Here is a 19344-nt window from a genome sequence, read left to right as displayed (position 1 = left end):
TTTGATTTGATATGAGCCCTTGTGAGATGTTCTTCCTTGCTCCACTGGAGAAGGACATATCTGCAGGGAGGCAAAGCCCCTTTCTTGTCCATCTCCCCAGGAATGTGCTGGCCTTTATTCCCTCCCTGCATTTTTTAGACTCCTGCTGGTGCTGGGGAGAAAAATGGAGGGTGTGATTTGTCCCTCTGGAAAGCATGCATCCCCTTCCAATGACTCGGGGAGGGTTGGGCCAGCTGGAGGCCAGCCTTTAACCGAAGGTCGCCTTTCCTGGTATGTCTCCTGTCCTGGGTTGGAATTGGATCTTTCCAGCAACTATATCAGGCTCTTGGTTTCGAGGACCACTTCTTTCTTCCAATGCAGGCAGTGTGACGTGCGGTGTATGGACTACCACTGAGACTCTTGCAAAACCATTGTTCTAGCTGTTAAGGTTGTATAACCAATGAGCCCAAACTTAAGGGTGGAAACACCCTTTGTTAGGCTCACAGATTCTGTGGGTCAGGAATTTGGACAGGGCATAGCAGGGGAGGCTCACCCTCTCATGTGCATCTGGCACTTAAGGTGGGGCTCTCAGATGAGCCCTCCATCAGGACGGTCAGCTGGAACACCCACGTGCAGCCCCTTCATGCACCTCGGGCTTCCTTATGGCATGGTGGCGGGATTCCAGGGGTGAGCACTGGACGGAAGAGATGGAAGCAGAAAGGGGAACAAGGAAGAATAAAAGAGAGAGGGTACAAATCGAAAATAAATACTCACATGATAAAGCATTTCAATATTTAAACTAAATATTAACAGTGTAAACACTTTAATTAAAAGGGGTTATTGGAATAGAAAAGTAAGACTCAATTGTACATGTGATTTATGCCTATAAGAAATGAACTCTATGTGATATTACTCACTAAAAGTGACTATTAATATCAGATAAAACAGACTTCAAGATAAAGCGATAATTGAGGGAGAAAAGGGACATTGTATAATAGTGAACAGGTTAAGTCATAGTTTTAAATGTGTATGCACCTACTAGTTGAACCTCAAAATGCATGAAAAAGATGGGTAATATTAAACAGAGAAATAACTCTACAGTAAAGTATTCAACTTACCCTCTATTTATGATTGATAGAACTAGACCTATCCCCCTCTGTCCCCTGCCAAATGCAAATAAATACATAGGATATTTGAAAAATATCCAACCTGACCTCAAAATTGATATTTACAGAAAATACTTCCTACAGTTACAGAATAAATTTTTTTCACATGCCATTGTAATTCACCGAGATAGACCAAATGCTGGTCCATAAAGTATGTCTCAATTAACTTAAAAGTACTGAAATTCCAAATAATAACAGAAACATATTCAAATGAATGGGATGCAGCTAAAGCAATGTTTAAGGGGAAACTTTACCTTTAAATGCTTAGAAAAGAAGAAAGGTGTAAAATCAATGACCTAAAGTTCCTCCATATAAAGTGAGAGAAGGAAGGGCAAAGTAATCCTGGGGCCGGGGGGTGGGGGTAGGAAATAAGAAAAATAAAAGCAGAAACCAATGAAACACAAAGCACAGAGATAATAGAGGAAACTGAGGAAGCTAAAACCTGTTTCTCTGAAAAAAATCAACAAAATTCAAAGCAAAAAAAGGACAATGCAAATTCACAAACGCAAAGCATGAGAAGAAGGGCTATCACTACAGATCCTACAGACATCAAAAATAATAAGAATATTGTGAGCAATTTTAGGTCAAAAAATATGCCAACTTTGATGAAACTGAAACATTCTTTTAAAAATGTAACTTACCAAAAGTGACATAAGAAGAAGCAGAAAATCTGAAGAGCCCTATGTCTATTTTTTAAAATACAATTTATTATCAAAACCTTTCTGCATTAGTTTCTTATTGCTGTTGTAACAAATTACCATCAACTTTGTGGCTTAAAACAATACAAATTCACTCTCTTACAGTTATGGAGGTGGGAAATAGAAAATCAGGGAGTCACCAGGGCTTTGCTCCTTCTGGAGGCTTCCGAGGAGATGTTTCCTGTCCTTTTCAGCTTCCAGAGCATTGCGCCTAATTGCACATCTCCAGCTTCTTGTTTTTGTTCTCATGTCTTCCTCCAGCTCACTCTGACCTTCCTGCCTCCCCCTTATAAGGGCTTTTTTGTTACACTCTGCATGCTTGGAGGCTAAGCCCCTCCGTCGTGTCCAAGTCTTTGCGACCCATGTAGCCTGCCAAGCTCCTCTGTCCGTGGGATTATCCCAGCAAGAGTACTAGAGTGGGTTACCAAGCTCTCCTCCAGGGCATCTTCCTGACCCAGGGATCAAGCCTGCCTCTCCTGCCACTCCTGCGTTTGCAGGTGGATTCTTTACCGTTGAGCCACCTGGGAACTCCAATTACATTGTGCTTATTGGTTAATACAGGATAATCTTCCTATGTCAAGATTCTTAACCTTCATCCCATCTGCAAAGTCTCTTTTGCAAGGTAAATTCACATTCACAGGTTGTAGGGATTAGAATGTGAGCATTTTGGGGAATCACTAATCTGCCTACCACAGTGACAAGAGAAAATCACTGTTTACGCTCATTGATTCTGTGGGCCAGGAATTCCAACAGGGCACAGTGGGGATGACTTGCTTTTTTTAATTTAAAAAATTTATTTATTTTGGCTGTGCTGGGTCTCCCCTGCTGCCCACAGGCCTTCTCTAGCTGCAGGGAGCAGGGGCTACTCTCTACTTGTGGTGCACGGGCTTCTCTTGCTGCAGAGCACGGGCTCCAGGGTACACAGGTTTCAGTCATTGCCACACGTGGGCTCAGTTGCCCTGAAGCATGTGGGATCTTCCCGAACCAAGGATTGAACCCGTGTCCCCTGCATCGGCAGGCAGATTCCTAACCAGTGGACCACCAGGCAAGGTTCAGGATGGTTCACTTTTGCATGATGACGTCTGAGACCTCAGTTGGAAGATTCAAGGACTCAGGGCTGAAATGGGCAGAGTGCACTGGCAGTTGCCTGGTAGTCCTTGCTGGCTCAGCTGAGAGGTCCCTAAAGCTGTCAATACAGCCTCCAGCCTCTCGTGTGGCTTGTGCTTCCTTACCAGATGGTGGTAAGGGTGCACAGATCCCACAGGTGATGGCTCCCACAGACAGAGGACCACAAGGAAGCTGTATCACTGCTTGTGATCTAGCCTTGGAAGTCAGACAGCGTCACATCTGTTCATCAAGATGATCACAAAAGCCCCGCCCACTTTCAAGGGAGAGGAAAACAGACCCTATCCCTTAGTGGAGAGGAGATGAGACATGGGGCCAGAAACATTACAGTGGCCGCATTTGGAAAATCCCACCTACCAGCTTCCCTGATGGTTCAGTCAGTAAAACAAAACAAAACAAAACAAAAAAACCACCTGCCAAGGCAGGACACCTGGGTTCAATCTCTGGGTCAGGAAGAACCCCTGGAGGAGGAAATGGCAACCCGCTCCAGTATTCTTGCCATGGAAATCCCATGGACGGAGGAGCCTGGCAGGCTGCAGACTATGGGGTTGCAAAGAGTCGGACACGACTTAGTGATCACACCACCACCGTCTAGCAGAGTCTTTCAATGATGACAGTCAGGATTTGCTACTCTTTCAGGGGAACTTTGTATGTTCTAGGAACCCAGGGACTTTGCTGAGAGAGCTGCCACCCCCCAACACAGAGCCACCTTGTAGTGACCAGCATCGAGGCCCACCCACTAGCACTTCCTTCCTATGAACTGTCCTGATCCAGGTTCATGAAGTTCACGTGAGACATCTTGGGTCCACGGGTGGACCTGAGTGTGATCAATCCCTTTAGCCAGCGCCTGGTACCAGAATCACAGCCTCAGTTAGTTCAGTGACTCATCACAGCTTGATATAGACTAGTGAGATTTGAGACAAAAGTTCATGGAGATTTCTGGGGAAAAGCATTCCATACCTCTCAACAGGGAAGCTGTTGAGACAACAGCAGACAGCTCCAGTCTGTCCTTTTGCTCGTTCCCATACTGATGTGAGGAGGTGGTGAGCTGCCGCTGCCTTGCACTCCGGCCAACAGTGAAACCATAAGCAGAGCAGGGCATAGTCAGGATGCCCCTGGAGGGGTAGGTATAATGTCCTGGGCCACACTGACCCTGATTCCTGCTCCACCCTGGGCTCCAGTCTCAGCAGCCAACATATCTTTTGATTGTTTAGGCTACTTGGAAACAGCCTTTATGTTACCTAGAGCTGCGGGGAGTCTTCCTGACATAAAATGTTTTCCCTTTTTGCAGTGAGGATAAGGAGGCTTGGAGAGGTAAAGACCAGGCTTACCAAGCTTTCAAGTGCGTAAGGATGCCCCCGAGAGCCTGCTAAAATGCAGGTTCTGACTCCGGAGGTCTGGGTTGGAATCTGAGATCCTGAGTAAGCCCATGGTGAGACAGAGGCTGCCAGCCCCAAGGACCACCCTGGAGTAATAAGAGGGTCTGGGGTGTGCTTGAGGCCACACAGCTGGGAGTAACAGGTTTTAAACCAAGATTTGCCTGCCTTCAGTATGAAATGAAATCAGCCCTGAATGGTCACTGGAAGGACTGATGCAGAAACTCCAATACTTTGGCTACCTGATACACAGAGTCAACCCATTGGAGAAGACCCTGATACTGGGAAAGATTGAGGGCAGGAGAAGGGGGCGATAGAAGATGAGATGGTTGGATAGTGTCACTGAATCAATAGACATAAGTTTGAGCAAACTCCAGGAGATGGAGAAAGACAAGGAAGCCGGGGTGCTGCAGTCCATGGGGTCGCAAAGAGTTGGACACAACTTAGTGACTGAACGACAGCTGCCTGCCTGCAAATCCCACCTTCTCTTCACTGTGCTCTTGGAGCCACCCTTACCTGTTCACACATTAGCCTGCACAAGCAGAGGACATGGGCAGACGTGGGTCTCCTGGGAGGGAAGCCCAGAACACCTACCTCCTGGTACCCAAGAATACCCAGGGTCATCCTGGAGGACGTTGCTCACCCTCCAAATTTCTAACACTTTGATTTGTCTTGTGCTCAGTCTGAGCTGGCTGATGTTTCATGCTCCGTTTTACCACTGGACAGCTGAATCCAGCTAGTGCATGCTCAGTTGCTCAGTCGTTCTGGCTCTTGCAACCCCATGAACTGTAGCCACCAGGCTCCTCTGTCCAAAGGATTATCAAGTCAAGAATACTGGAGTGGGTTACCATTTCTTCCTCCAGGGGGATCTTCCAGATTCAGGGACCAGACATGCATCTTCTGAATATCCTGCATTGGCAGGGGGATTCTCTGCCTCTGAATCACCTGAGAAACTCAGATAGCATAACCCCACATTCCCTTCTCCTGCAAACCACCAGGGGCTTTGTAAGAACGCAGATTTCCCCTTGTGGTGGGGTTAGGGCCAGGGAAGCTGTCTGGTCATAAGCACAACAGGAGTTTCTTAAGTTTGGGGACCTCCAACTTTGGGGGTATGGATATATGTTTTTCTTTGCCTTGGATGTCTTTCTTTCTGTTGTGGTCAATATACCATCATGTCCAACCCTCAGGATAAGCCTGGGGATGGGTGGAACTATGATTCCCACATAACAGGATGGGAAACCAAAGCAGGTCCCAAGCAGGGGAAGGTGCAGGAACTGGGACTCACGTCTCAGGCTCTGGAGCTGGACCGACCTGGCTTCTTCACAAGGCACTTAAAGAAACAAACACGGATGCCCCAGCGTTCCCGAGTTCCTGGCCTGGTCACCCGGGCAAACATCCCGTTTGTGTAACGTGGGCTGTGCCTCAGCAGTAGAGAATCAGTGTTGATTTTGGCTCCAGCCTCTGTGTGGATGGATCCAACGCTGATATCCTTGATTTTCTCCCAAGTCCACAGTCTCAAAGGAGAGGTGGTAGCAGTCTGAGAGATCGTCCCCCGACCTGGTACCCCTAGGCATCCCCCCATCTCCCAGCGTTCAACCCTATGTCTAGGAGGATGGATGAGGCCTCTAGGACTCTGGGCCTCCAGTGAGTCTGGATCATGATCCAGGCAGTTTTTGTGTGTCTGGCTCTGCGCTCTGCTCACAACTGGCTTCCTCTCCTGGCAAAGTGCAGGAGGGTGGGCTGGGGGTGGGGGTCTGTCTTGTCCCCTGACACTGCCCGGGGTTGACCCCAGGGACACAGCCTCCACCAACTCTCTCTACTAGGGCATCTGTGGGCAAGCCACGAATGTCCTTCTGGTGACCTTGGCCTCAGAGCCACCAGCTCCTGCCCCACCAATGCTGATGTCCCTTGAGCAGGCATCCCGTGACAGGGGCTGCCCATCCTGCTCCGTCTGTGCAAGAGACTCACAGATGCGTCCCTGAGTCTGTCCATTTCCAAACTGCAGGCAAGGCGTTGTTCCCACACAGGGTGACCTGAAGTGTGACTCAGGGCCAGCAGCCAGGGCGCCACCTGAGACCTCAGGGTCATGCAGACACCAGTGCCAGACCCACGGCATCAGAACCTCCTTGTTCAAGGGTCCCCAGGTGACTCAAGTCACAGCAGTGATGTGCCAACTGAAGACAACCCATAAAGGGCCAGAGGAGTCACTGTTCAGTCACTAAGTCGTGTCCGGCTCTTTGTGACCCCATGGACTGCAGCACGCCGGGCCTCCCTGTCCTTCACCATCTCTCGGAGTTTGTTCAAACTCATGTCCATTGGGTCAGTGATGCCATCCAACCATCTCATCCTCTGTTGCCCCCTTTTCCTCTTGCCTTCAATCTTTCCCAGCATCAGGGTCTTTCTCAACGAGTCAGTTCTTTGCATCAGGTGGCCAAAGGATTGGAGCTTCAGCTTCAGTATCAGTCCTTCCAATGAACCTTCAGGCTTGATTTCCTTTAGGATAGATTGGTTTTATTTCCTTGCTGTCCAGGGACCTCTCAAGAGTCTTCTCTAGCACCATAGTTCAAAAGCATCATTTCTTCAGCGTTCAACCTTCTTTATGGTCCAACTCTCGAATCTGTATATGACTAATGGAAAAGCCATAGTTTTGATTATATGGACCTTTGTGGAGTTACAGGGTCCTTACTGACTTCACAGGCATTGCACGTGCCCAGAGTTAATATCACAAATTCAGGCTTCACTCGTGAAAGACTGAAGGTCCTTCAGCCGGGAAGGCTGAATTTCCTTCGCTCTATTAATGAGGATATGCTCAGGAAACCCGTAGTGTGTAGACTGTGAAGAAGATTGTTCACTCAGAAAAAGCATTTTTATAGGATGGAGAAGCACAGTTTATGTGTGAATAATGTCCCCACTACAAGGAGGGTGAACTCGGCATATAGGTCATCAGGTGCTCTGTCCCGATTGCGGGCAGCTTTGCCCCAGGTGGGACCGAGGGCGCGTGTGGACATGTGTGTATATGCAAGCGTGTGTGCACACGTGTGTATGTACATGCGTTTGTGTACATGTATAACTTTGGAAGGGCTACTGGGAAAGCTGGGAAGGACTGAGATGACCCCATCCATCCGATTTTGAGGCTCCAGGTGGGGGACGTTCCCGCAGTGAGCAGGGGATGGATAGGTCCAGAGGCCCTCCAGGGTCAGGGCCCCCCACCCCTCCTCTGCCCCTGACTGTGCTCTCGGCTCTGTCGGGGAGGAGGGAAGCCCTCTCACTGAGGCTGAGGGCTCACCAGGGCTGGGATGTAAGGGGCTCCGTCCAGCCATCTGGCACAGGGCAGCATTCTGTACACCCAATGTCTGTCACTACTATTATTAGAGGGTTGGGTTCTGCAAGGGGCTGAGGCTGGCTGGGGCTGGGGCTTGCAGATGAGGCCGGCCAGCCCTCCCTAAGAGGAGCCCGTGGTTGGAGCCGGGCCCAGGAGGCCACCAAGAGATGGGGCAGAGAACAGTGGTGTGGCCCTCTTCTACAGCCTGCAGGCTGGACCTCTGCGTAGCTGCTGCCTCTCAGGCGGGGCCAGCTCCCTGTCTGCTTGAGAAATAGGCACTCTAGGCGGCCACCTGAGCTGCAGCAATCGGAGGGGTTCAAACTTTACTCTTGTTTAGTTTCTTCTCTCTCTCAAAAAAAAAAAAAAACTGGTGCTATCCTTCCTTCCCTTTCTCCGTCCTTCCTGTCTATCCACACAGTCTCCATCTGTCTGTCTGTCCATGTCTCAGTCTATCTGTCCATCTGCTTCTTCCTTCCTTTTTTTTTTTTCCTTCCTCTTCCATTTGCCTCCTGCTGGGCAGTGAGTCCCAGGTTTCTGGGCTGTCCCCAGGCAGCCCTGGGTCACAGTAATCCCCCTGCTCTGATGACACCCTCCGACTCCTGTGTGAGCTGAGGTCCAGTCTGAACTATCCCTTGGACAGAGGGTCCCCTGTGCCCCTGGCTGGCATCTGGAGCATAGCCTAGAGTGGGCAGCCTGTTCCTCCCCGGCGGGGCCTGCTCCGTGGTCTTCAGAAGCACGATGGAGGCGCTGGGCGGCGGGGGCCCTGCAGGGACACCGCCTTCCCCCAAATACCAAGTACTGATCCTACTTCCGTTAACTGCTACCTCATTTCCTGACCAATCGTCCAGCCCCAAACAGAACTCGTCTTATCTGGTTTCATCTCGGGCCCGGAGAGGCCTGTCAACCCCTGGCATCAGCAGATCCATCAGGAAATCACCTATTGTGGCTAAAATTTGCCTTCCGAAGCTTGTGCGGAGCCGCAGGAAGTGACGGCCAGAGGCCTGGAGCCGCAGCACACAAAGCGGCCTCGCTGCCCACGGGGGCTTCACACCCACGGCTCCCACCCAAGGGCTCGCGTCCAGCAGGCAGTGGCCATGGCAACCTTCCCAGCCAAGCCCTTATCTCACGCTCTGCATCACGCAGTGATCCTGGGGGACCCCAATGGAAGTCCCCAGGCCAGCCCAGAGGCCCCCCCAGGGCTTGTCCTGGCCAGTTCCAGTGGACACGCATCCCAGGGCCTCGGCTCGCAGGGTGGACGGGCGCACTCAGGCCCGAAGGGATGGCCTTGCCTGGGTGGGGGCATTAAGAAGACTGCAGCAGGGCCCTGTGGGGAGCCCAGGGCCCCACCGAGCTGGGTGTCCTCCGCAACAGCCCAGAGCGCATATGGGACCAAAACATGCAGCTCACCCACCAGGGAAGGGGAGCCCAGGCGGGCCCCACATGGGGTGGCAGGGCTGCGGGGAGGGATGGGCTTTCGTGGCCCCACTGGCCACGCTTCAAACATTCCTGCGTCCTCACCTGCCCATCCGCCCGCAGCAGGGCTCCGTGCGGCTCACCCTGAGTCTTGGAGTGAAAAAAATAAATAAATGAGCCCAAAAAAAAGGACCTGACCAGATGCCAAAAGCGAAGATAACACGGGAGGAAGTTTATTTGGATGAGGAAATCCCTAAATGCTGTTGAAACTATGCTTGGAATTGCTCATTAGCGCTTAGGGGGGCGCTTTGAAGGAAGCACAGTCTCCCCGTGGGGCCCCTCCCCTGCCGGGTCCCCCTGCAGTCATCACTTATCTGCAGGAAACGGGCTCCCACTTCTGAATCTGCAGGGCGCTGCCCGGAGCGGGCCGTGACTCACGGTGGGCAGCCGGACAGTTCTCTCAGGGAGGATGGCCTTCCCGGGGCCGTGGCCCTGGCCCCATAGCTGGGCTGAGTGGCCACATGCTCCCAGGGCAGTGGGAAGAGAACGTTCTGGGAGGTTGGCCTGGGTCACAGCAGATGGGGAGTCCCCGGGGGGCCCACCTGACAGTCCTAATGTATCCAGATGCTGTCCTGACTCAGGCTCCAAAAATGTCCATTTTTTCACCCAGTGAAGGGGACAGGCAAGGAAGCGAGGGCCAGGTGTCACCCAGGGCCCTGGGTCTCTTGGCTGTGGCTTGACCCAGGAGCGTGGGGCTAGCGAGAATTTTCAGATGCTCCGTCCGCCTCGGAAATGTACATCTTCCTGCAGGGCCCGTGGCAAGCCCTGGACACAGGAAGAAAGGCCTATTTTTGGAGGCAAGCTTTAGGAGCTGAGGCTCAGATGACCCTATCCCAGCCTGCCCTCTGACTCGGGCAGGAAAAGCTGTCAGGAACGCCTGACTTGGAGGCACACAGAACCTTGCCTTCACTGACAGGAGGGGCCAGGGGTCAGCTGCCGCCTCTGGAGGGTCTGGAGTGGGAACCGGACCATCACTCTGGCCAGACCTCGGGGTCACCGTGCATTAGCTCAGGGCTCAGGGCATTTCCTCTGCTCCCTCCATGAACAGGTCCTGCACTGGGAGCTTTGCACTGAACTCAACAAGTCACGTGACAGCCCTGCTTGTCACGAAAGCCACCAGCCCAGCTTATGTTGGGGACAGATCACATCCCCAGGTCCGGAGTGACACATGGGGCCCGGGGCGGTAGCCCAGGCCTCTCAGAGCCCCAGAAAAGGAAACGGGCAGTCAGATTTTTCCTCTGAGCAGGAGCTCGTTTGGTCCTGGCTCTCCTTGGCACAGCTGGCACCCACGCTGACCACCTAGCTGCCGTCCTGCACCCCAGGTATCTGCACTGGGGCCCTGCAGCTGGGGCCCGCGGGTGCTGTGTGCTGGGCCACATGCTGCTGTGGTCCTTCCATAAACGGTGCAGCATCTGCTGGTCTGACCACCCTCTTCGCCTCCAGTGTGTCCCCCGAGCCTCCACTCCTAAAAGTTAGGAGCGAAAAAGATGGGGGGTGAAAACCACGAGGGCTAGGGGAAGATGAAGAAAGATTTTCACTTCCCTACCTCCCAGTTCTATGCTTAGAATTTCCACTTCCACTGGCTGTGATTTTCCTCTTTATGAGAGTTTGCCCTCGGCAAGCAGGGTCGCCGAGGCCCCTCAGCTCCTGATTTGTCTGCCAGGACACCTGAGGGTGGGCGTCCCCCTGCCCTCCCCAATCCAAATTTCCCTCTTAAAAGAGAAATGTCTTCAGACTCCAAAAGGCACCTTTCTTGGGCATTTTCCTCCATTTTGAACTGTATGCTGATTTTCCACGATTCCATTTGTCAGGGGGATTTGGGGGCTGGATGGCAGTTCCCACAGGAGACCCTGGAGGAGCCTGCAAACCTGCAAATCCAGAGAAGAGACAGGGAGGGTGGCCCTGCAGACCCTCTAGAAGGGGGACCTGCACCCCGGATGGCCAGAGTGGGCTGGGAGGAGACCCAGCCTCGACAGGCAGCATGCCTGCACACATGAGCAGGCTGCCGCTGGCTTCTCTGAGCTTCTCCACGATGCTTCTGAGGCCAGGGCTGGGTGTGATTGGGCCTAGAGTGTGTGTCCTCTCTGAAAGCAGACTCAGATGCAGGTAGGTAGAGGGAGACTCTCCTTAAAAGGGCCCTAATCCTATCAAGGGGCCCACCCTTATCACCTCAGCCAACCCTAATCACCTCCCAAAGGCCTCACCTTCTAATACTGTCACATTAGAGGGAAGGGCTTCAACATAAGAATTTGGGGGACACAAACACCTTGGCTGATGCTTGTCTTTGCTCCTTAGATGTGCAGCAGGAATGAAATTGTTGTCCCTTGTCTGGAAAAGTGGGCTCCGTGATGGTGGTGGTGCTCACAGACCTGAGAGGAAGCTAGAAAACATGCCTCTGGGGTCCAGAGACAGGAACGTACTTGCCAGAGTCCTAGAGCCCGCTGGTGACAGTGCAAAGGACCAGAATCGAAGCTTCCTACTCTGGAGGTAAGAACAAAGATTCTCAGCTCCCTGCTTTCTGGACAAATGATAGGATTGTTTTTTCTCATCCCCCTGGAAGTCAGGTGTGGCTGAGTGACTTGCTTGGCTGGTGAAACTTGAGCAGAAGTATAAAGAACCAGTACACGAGTCTGATCTCGGTGATGGTGGAAGCGTGGTTAGAGATGAACCCTCACCTGGGTTCCTGGAGTAAGCACTGCACAGGCCCCCTCCACCTTGGAGGTGCGGCCCAAGTGAAAAATGAGTCTGTCATTTTAAGTGAAGAATCAGTAGGCCTAACGGCCAAATTTGGGCTCACCGCCTGTTTTCTTAATTTATTTATTTTTAATTGGAGGACAATTGCTTTACAATAGAGTGTTGATTGGGGCTTCCCCAGCGGCTCAGGGGTAAAGAGCCTACTCGTGAATGCAGGAGACGTGGGTTCAATCCCTGCGTCAGGAAGATCCCCTGGAGGAGGGCATGGCAACTCACTCCAGGATTCCTGCCTGGAGAATCCCGTGGACAGAGGAGCCTGGCGGGCTACAGTTGCAAAGAGTCGGACACGACTGAAGCAACTTAGCATACACGCCCACACTGCGTCGGTTCCTGCCGTACATCAGCATGAATCGGCCATAGGCATACATAGGCCCCCTCCCTCTGGAAGCTCCCTGGCACCTGCCATCCCGTCCCACGCCTCTAGGTTGCCACAGAGCCCTGGGTTTCAGCTCTCTGTGTCACGTGGCACTGTGTATGTTTCCATGCTACTTCCTCAATTCATCCCACCCTCTCCTTTCCCCACTGTGCCCACAATCTGTTCTCTACGTCTGTATCTCTACTGCTGACCTGTGAATAGGTTCATCAGTATCATTTTTCTAGACTCCGTATATATGCATTAATATGCAATAGTTGTTTTTCTCTTTCTGACTTACTCCACTCTGTATAACAGGCTCTAGGCTTATCCACCTCACTAGTACTGACTCAAATTCATTTCTTTTTATGGCTGAGTAGCATTCCACTGTATATATATATGTAGTACACAACTTCTTTATCCATTCATCTGTCGACGGACATCTAGATTTCTTCCACGTCCTGTCTATTATAAATAGTGCTGCAATAAACATTGGGGTACACGTGTCTTTTAGAATTTTTACCACCTGTTTTTATAAATAACGTTTTATCAGAACACACTTAGGTTTCATCTGAAGCTACTTTTGTACTATAAATAATTGTGGAAGAGTTGCACAGAGATTGTATGGCCCAGAGAGTCTAAAGTATTTCTACAGAAAGTGCTGGCTGACCTCGATTTAAGTCATTCGGATTGGGGATGGGCACGAGTTCTTTGTTACTACGGCGTGAGCTAGCCAGTTCTGACTACTGCACTCTCTAACTGGGCTCACATGTTCTGAATGCCATGTTGCACGCTGTAACACTCTGACATACCAGATGTATTTGTGTGTCCTTGAAGGTTTCTCCAACCTGTTTCCACTGGCTGGTTTCTGACAGCCCACTATGGTCATTATTTTGCACACAATGAAGACTGGCTCAGGGAGACAACTGGCCCTTCTTGAGTTACCTAGGGCTTAACCAGGCCTCTGACTCCCACAATGAAACAGGTCACTGAGTCTTCGTCAGTTTTATCTGCATTGCCAAAGCCGGAACAAGAGCCAGATTAGGAAAGTTACAGGCCTTTCTACCCCAACACGTGTAGTTTAAGGAAACAGATGAAAAGAGAAGCCCATTGAGCCCAGAGCAGAAGTGAGAAGTGGTGAAATCTGGCTTCCCCTCCAGCCCGGCTCCTCTTCTGCTTCCTTTATTTGCTCTCAGTGGCTGCCACCTCCAAGGCGCACGTGGCCTCAGAGGAAACCATCCCCCCCGTCTTGTCCCTGGGCCTTGTTTTCCTCACGCCTACTTGCTGCTTGGGCTCTGCAGAGCCAAGCATGATGAGCACAGGGGTGGGAATGGGCATCCTTCTCTGCCCACCCCAGACACGGAGGCTGCTGGAGTGGAATCTGGGGTGCTAGCTCTTTAGAAAGGCCTGTGAGAGGCCCGCCTGCAGCCTGCGCTGTAATCCTGGCTTCTCTTACCCAGATTTCATGCTTCACATTCCCCAGCTTGGTCCTGACAGGCCCGAAGCTGGGAGTCCGCTTGGCCTGGGAAGGTGGATGAAAGTTTGAACAGCTGCAGAACCTGCCTGCCTGCTATCTCAAGCTACATACTTCTTCTTTTTTTCCCTTCAACCAACCTCTTGGGCTTACGTAACACACTTGGAAGTCAAGGAGCCAAGGTTCATTATCAACAGCCCAGGAGGGGTTTGCAAAACACTTGTTATGAAGAAATCTTTCCATTGAGAAAAATTCCCCCGGTGCTCATGCTTCCAGTGGCTCCAGCACGTCGCTGGGGGCTGTGAGCGGCTTCAGAAGGGGTGTCTCCAAGACTCCAGAGCCCACTGCCCTCTGTTGGCTCTGCGTCTCGATTCTGGCACCAGGGAATGCAACTTGACCCTTTTCTTGCCCTCTGAGTTAGTCATCACTGACCTCAAACCAACAGCTGATGTCAATGATGGAGTTCTTAATGACGCACTGGGTCTCTGTGTTGCTTATTTTGCTGGTTGCTCTCAGTGGCTGAGGGCTAGGTATTCCTATGTCCATTTTACAGAGGAGAACACTGAGGCCCAGAGAGGAGGGCAGGCCATAGAGTCAGGGTACAGTCAGCGTGATCCTGCAGGAATAAGTGCAAAAGCAGACACCATCCCTTCCCCCAACTGTGGAACAGTCACTCCCAAAATATAACTCAACCCGTGAATGTGTTGTTTAAGCCACTAGCTGTATCGCAAGAGGAAATGAGGGGCTCATCCTGCAGGAAGATGAGGCCAGCATTCCACTCAGCCATTTCCCTTTTAAGAGAGCAGATGTGTGGTGCTCTGGGCCTTTCCTTGGCCACATTGGCATCTGGAGCCCCTGGAATCTGAAAGACCAGGGCTGGGGGGCCATGCCCAGGCCCCTTGAGGAACACAGGGATGCTCCTAAAACAGCCCTTTAAGAAGCATCCCTGCTGGAGCGAGGGCTGTTAAAGCCCACCGGCCATCACTCACACAGTGCTTCTTTCACTGGGTCTCTGGAAACCGGAGCCCATGTAAATCCAAGAAGATGAAACTCTGTGGGTCTGGGCCACAGTTCCAACTCCAGCCTGTGCAGCCGAGGGGCCCCAGCCTCAGAGGGAACTCAATGAATTTGTCAGGGAACTGAAAACAGATGATTTCAATCAGCAGGGGGAAATAAATGACTTCATGGCCACAGTTGACTGAAGGAGGCAGAGTTTGGCTGCCAGGCCCTGCCCGGGAGGCACTTCCAAAGAGCCTAGCCTGTTTCTGAGCCTCTAGTCGGGTCTCCCCTACGAGGGGCCCGCGCCTTGCTGGCCCCGGGAGGGCCAGGACGGAAGGCCCAGTGCTGTAATGGGGGACCGAGAGGCACACAGATAACCCGGGACTTCCCCGCCCCAGCTTCCTCTCCGCAACTGCTTTCATGAATGGCCAGCTTCCCAGACAGCGGATTGGCTGAACAGCCGGAGGCGAGGCCCAATCAGCGGCCACAGAACGCCTAGACTCTGCGTGGGGCCTCCGTCCCTCGCAACTATGAATGGCGCGGCCACGCCTACCTTGCGGAGACCCCTCCCCCAGGGGAATGAGGAGGAGGGTTTTTTATTTTTTTAATTCCTTAGACCTTTCAAGGTTCTGGTACAATTGTGTCATTCTGAGGCTTGGCTGCGGCTCCTGACAATAGCCCTTGGGCTTCCCTGCGTGGTCAGTGTTGACATTCAAGATCTTGTGACAGTGAAAGGGCTTGAGCAGTTAGAAACGCATTTCTTTGCTTATAGTTCCATCTGACTCTAGCCCCAGAGAAAGCTCTTCAGCCCCCCAGCGTGAACAAGGCAGGTTGCCAGGGGACAAGGCAGCTGGGCGGGAAGATGTGGGGCCCATTTCCCTGGCCAGTGTAGGGAGACAGGGGGCTCCCAACACGTGCGAACGCTGGGAACTTGTGCAAAACGGAGGGCTTGGTCGCTGCCGCCCCTCCCCGCCCCCTCTTGGTCACTGACCTTGACCTAGCTGCATGTGCTGCACGCATGTGAAGGCTGGGGCCGCAGTGGGGGAACCCAGCCATTCCACTGCATTTCCTGTTAAGTAGGAAAACATGTTCTGTTTGCTGATGTTATAAACCAGGCATGTGTTTACAAATGCTGTTTGGAGAAAGCGTGGTTAAGGGGGCCGCTTCCCGGCTCCTCTCCCCAGACAACGTGGTCGTGTGGCTGACAGAGCAGGTTTTGCTCTTCAGGGGGCGACCCCTTGCTTGGGAAAGTCAGACTCAGCAGAATTCAAAAGTGGGACAGGAAATTCTCTTGTAATGTAGGTTGTGGCCATGTGGACAGAGCCTTGAATGTCAGAGTGAGCCCTGGGAGAGGAGGAGCGCTGATGAGCTGGGGAGTGGTATTTCTGTCCTAATCCACCGCCTCCGGCCCCACTCCGATGCTGGGTAGGGCTCACCATTTCAGGAACTGCAGCATTAACCCTGTGCAAACTGCTTTCTGGAACTCCTGATTACTCCGACCAACCGACAAGGCTCTGGGGCATCATCCCCATTTTAAAGATGAGAAAACAGAGGTTCTGAGTAATCTGCAAAAGGAAGTGGTACAATCTGGAAGTGGCAAGCCCGGAACGGAGCCCAGCTCTGCCTTCTGCTGGAGGAAGTGTACCTCCACGGGGCTGCAAGCCTGCAGGAGCAGTGTGAGGATTTGATAACAATACAGTTAGAGCACTGAGCTCCAGGCCTGGCCCTGAATTGCCGTTGAGACATCCTAACTGATAAGGAATATATCTGTTTCCAAATGTCTAAGAGTCAGACCCTGAACTTTCAGGTGGTTGCATGAATCTGTGAGCTGGTAGCCAGGGCCAGGCCTGAAGAGTCCTTATAGGTTGTTGTAGCAGCTATTTCTGCTAGCTGTCTCCCCCCAAATTTGTTTTTATCTTCTAGTTCAGTAGTTTATAATTTTTAAAATCTCAGAGTCCATTTGCATTCTAAAAATTATTGAATATTTCAAAAAATTTTGTTGATGTGGGTTTCATCTATTGATATTTATCGCTCTTGTTATTCAGTTGCTAAGTTGTATCTGACTTTGCAACCCCATGGACTGCAGCACACCAGACTCCTCTCTCCTTCACTGTCTTCTGGAGTTTGCTCAAACTCATGTCCATTGTGTCAGTGATGCTTTCTAATTATCTTATCCTCTGTCGCCTTCTTCTCCTCTTTCCTTCAATCTTTCCCAGGATCAGGAGTTGGCTTTTTGCATTAGGCGGCCAAAGTATCGGAGCTTCAGCTCCAGCATCAGTCCTTCCAATGAATATTCAGGATTGATTTCCTTGACGACTGACTGGTTTGATTTAAAGAATCTTCAGTGCTCGCTTCGGCAGCACATATACTAAAATTGGAACAATACAGAGAAGATTAACATGGCCCCTGCGCAAGGATGACACACAAATTCTTGAAGCATTCCATATTTTTATGGAAGCAACCTAGATGTCCATCAGCAGATGAATGGATAAGAAAGCTGTGGTACATATACACAATGGAGTATTACTCAGCCATTAAAAAGAATACATTTGAATCAGTTCTAATGAGGTGGATGAAACTGGAGCTGATTATACAGAGTGAAGTAAGCCAGAAAGAAAAACACCAATACAGTATACTAACACATATATATGGAATTTAGAAATATGGTAATGATAACCCTACATGCGAGACAGCAAAAGAGACACAGATGTAAAGAACAGACTTTTGGACTCATGGGAGAGGGAAAGGGTGGGATGATTTGGGAGAATGGCATTGAAACATGTATACTATCATGTAAGAAACGAATTGCTAGTCTAGGTTCGATACAGGATACAGGATGCTTGGGGCTGGTGCCCTGGGATGACCCAGAGAGATGAAATGGGGAGGGTGGTGGGAGGCGGGGTTCAGGGTTGGGAACTCATGTATACCTGTGGTGGATTCATGTTAATGTATGGCAAAACCAATACAGTATTGTAAAGTAAAACAATAAAATTTAAAAAAAAAAAAGAAAGAAAGAAAGAACCAATTAGCGCAAAAAAAAAAAAAATAAAATAAAAAAAGAATCTTCAGTGGAGAAAACAGTTAAAATACAAGAATACAGAAGCATATATTCTATTAGCTATCAGAAGTAATAATGTTGTCCCATTTCATGCAGTCTCTAGAAAACTCCACTGTATACTCATGAGATAATGAGAGGGGAAACGGCAATACAATTTCAATGTCATCGTGATAGTAATTTTGACCCCTCAGACCTTCTGAGCCCGCACGTGGAGAACTGCTGTTTTTGTCTCTGAGGAGAAGTTTGAGGCTGTCTGATGACTGGATGGCAGGCTCTCAACGTGTAGGCCCCGGCTGGCAGGCTGTGGCCAGTCGACAGCCATGACTCAAGCATGCATGTAACACAAGTGATGAGTGGACGCTGACTGTGCGGTGAGATAGCGCTGGGAGCAGAGACGGGACTTCTCTGGGGGACCAGGGGCTCAGCCTCCACACTCCCAATGCAGGGGGCCTGGATTCAATCCCTGGTCAGGGAACTAGATACCCACATGCCAGGACTAGAGATCTCACATGCCGCCGTGAAGACCGGAGGTCTCACGTGCCGCAACTAAGACCTGGTGCAACCAAACAAATAGATCTTTAAAAATACACACATAAGAGAAAGGTTGTGGTACATCTACACAATGGCATGTCACTCAGCCACAAAAAGGAACGAATTTCAGTTGTATGAGGTAGATGAACCCAGAGCCTGTTAAACAGAGTGAAGTAAGTGAGAAAGAGGAAAACAAATACCGTGTATTAACACACATATATGGAGTCTAGAAAAAATGCTACAGATGAACCTATTTGTAGGGAAGGAATGGAGAAACAGATGTAGAGAACAGACTTATGGACACAGCAGGGGCAGGAGAAAGTGGGACGAATTGAGGAAGTAGCACCGGGATATATTCACTCTGTGCTCAGTCGCCGGGTGGTGTCCAACTCTTTGTGACCCCATGGACTGTAGCCTGCCAGGTTCCTCTGTCCATGGGATTTTCCCGGCAAGAATACTGGAGTGGATTGCCATTTCCTCCTGCAGGGAATCTTCCTGACCCAGGGATCAAACCCACGTCTCCTGCATTGCAGGCAGATTCTTTACTGCTGAGCCACCAGACAAGCCCATATATATATTCAGTTCAGTTCAGTCGCTCAGTCGTGTCTGACTCTTTGCGACCCCATGAATCGCAGCACGCCAGGCCTCCCTGTCCATCACCAACTCCTGGAGTTCACTCAGACTCACGTCCATCGAGTCAGTGATGCCATCCAGCCATCTCATCCTCGGTCATCCTCTTTTCCTCCTGCCCCCAATCCCTCCCAGCATCAAAGTCTTTTCCTATGAGTCACCTCTTCGCATGAGGTGGCCAACGTACTGGAGTTTCAGCTTTAGCATCATTCCTTCCAAAGAAATCCCAGGGTTGATCTCCTTCAGAATGGACTGGTTGGATCTCCTTGCAGTCCAAGGGACTCTCAAGAGTCTTCTCCAACACCACAGTTCAAAAGCATCAATTCTTCGGTGCTCAGCCTTCTTCACAGTCCAACTCTCACATCCATACATGACCACAGGAAAAACCATAGTGTGTGTAAAATAGA

The 19344-nt window shown here is 50.8% G+C and overlaps 1 non-coding gene across 1 annotated transcript; it reads left to right on the top strand.

Annotated features, from left to right (window-relative positions):
- The first annotated feature begins 17062 nt into the window (after positions 1 to 17062).
- Positions 17063 to 17169, top strand: LOC120874899. Its single transcript, XR_005723740.1, has one exon. It is a non-coding gene; the product is annotated as a U6 spliceosomal RNA (small nuclear RNA).
- Positions 17170 to 19344: the final 2175 nt, after the last annotated feature.

Source organism: Oryx dammah, unplaced genomic scaffold (assembly GCF_014754425.2).
Source record: "Oryx dammah isolate SB20612 unplaced genomic scaffold, SCBI_Odam_1.1 HiC_scaffold_15, whole genome shotgun sequence".
Classification (NCBI taxonomy): domain Eukaryota; kingdom Metazoa; phylum Chordata; class Mammalia; order Artiodactyla; family Bovidae; genus Oryx; species Oryx dammah.
The sequence above is the reverse complement of the archived record's forward strand: the minus strand, read 5'-3'. Positions and strand labels throughout refer to the sequence as shown.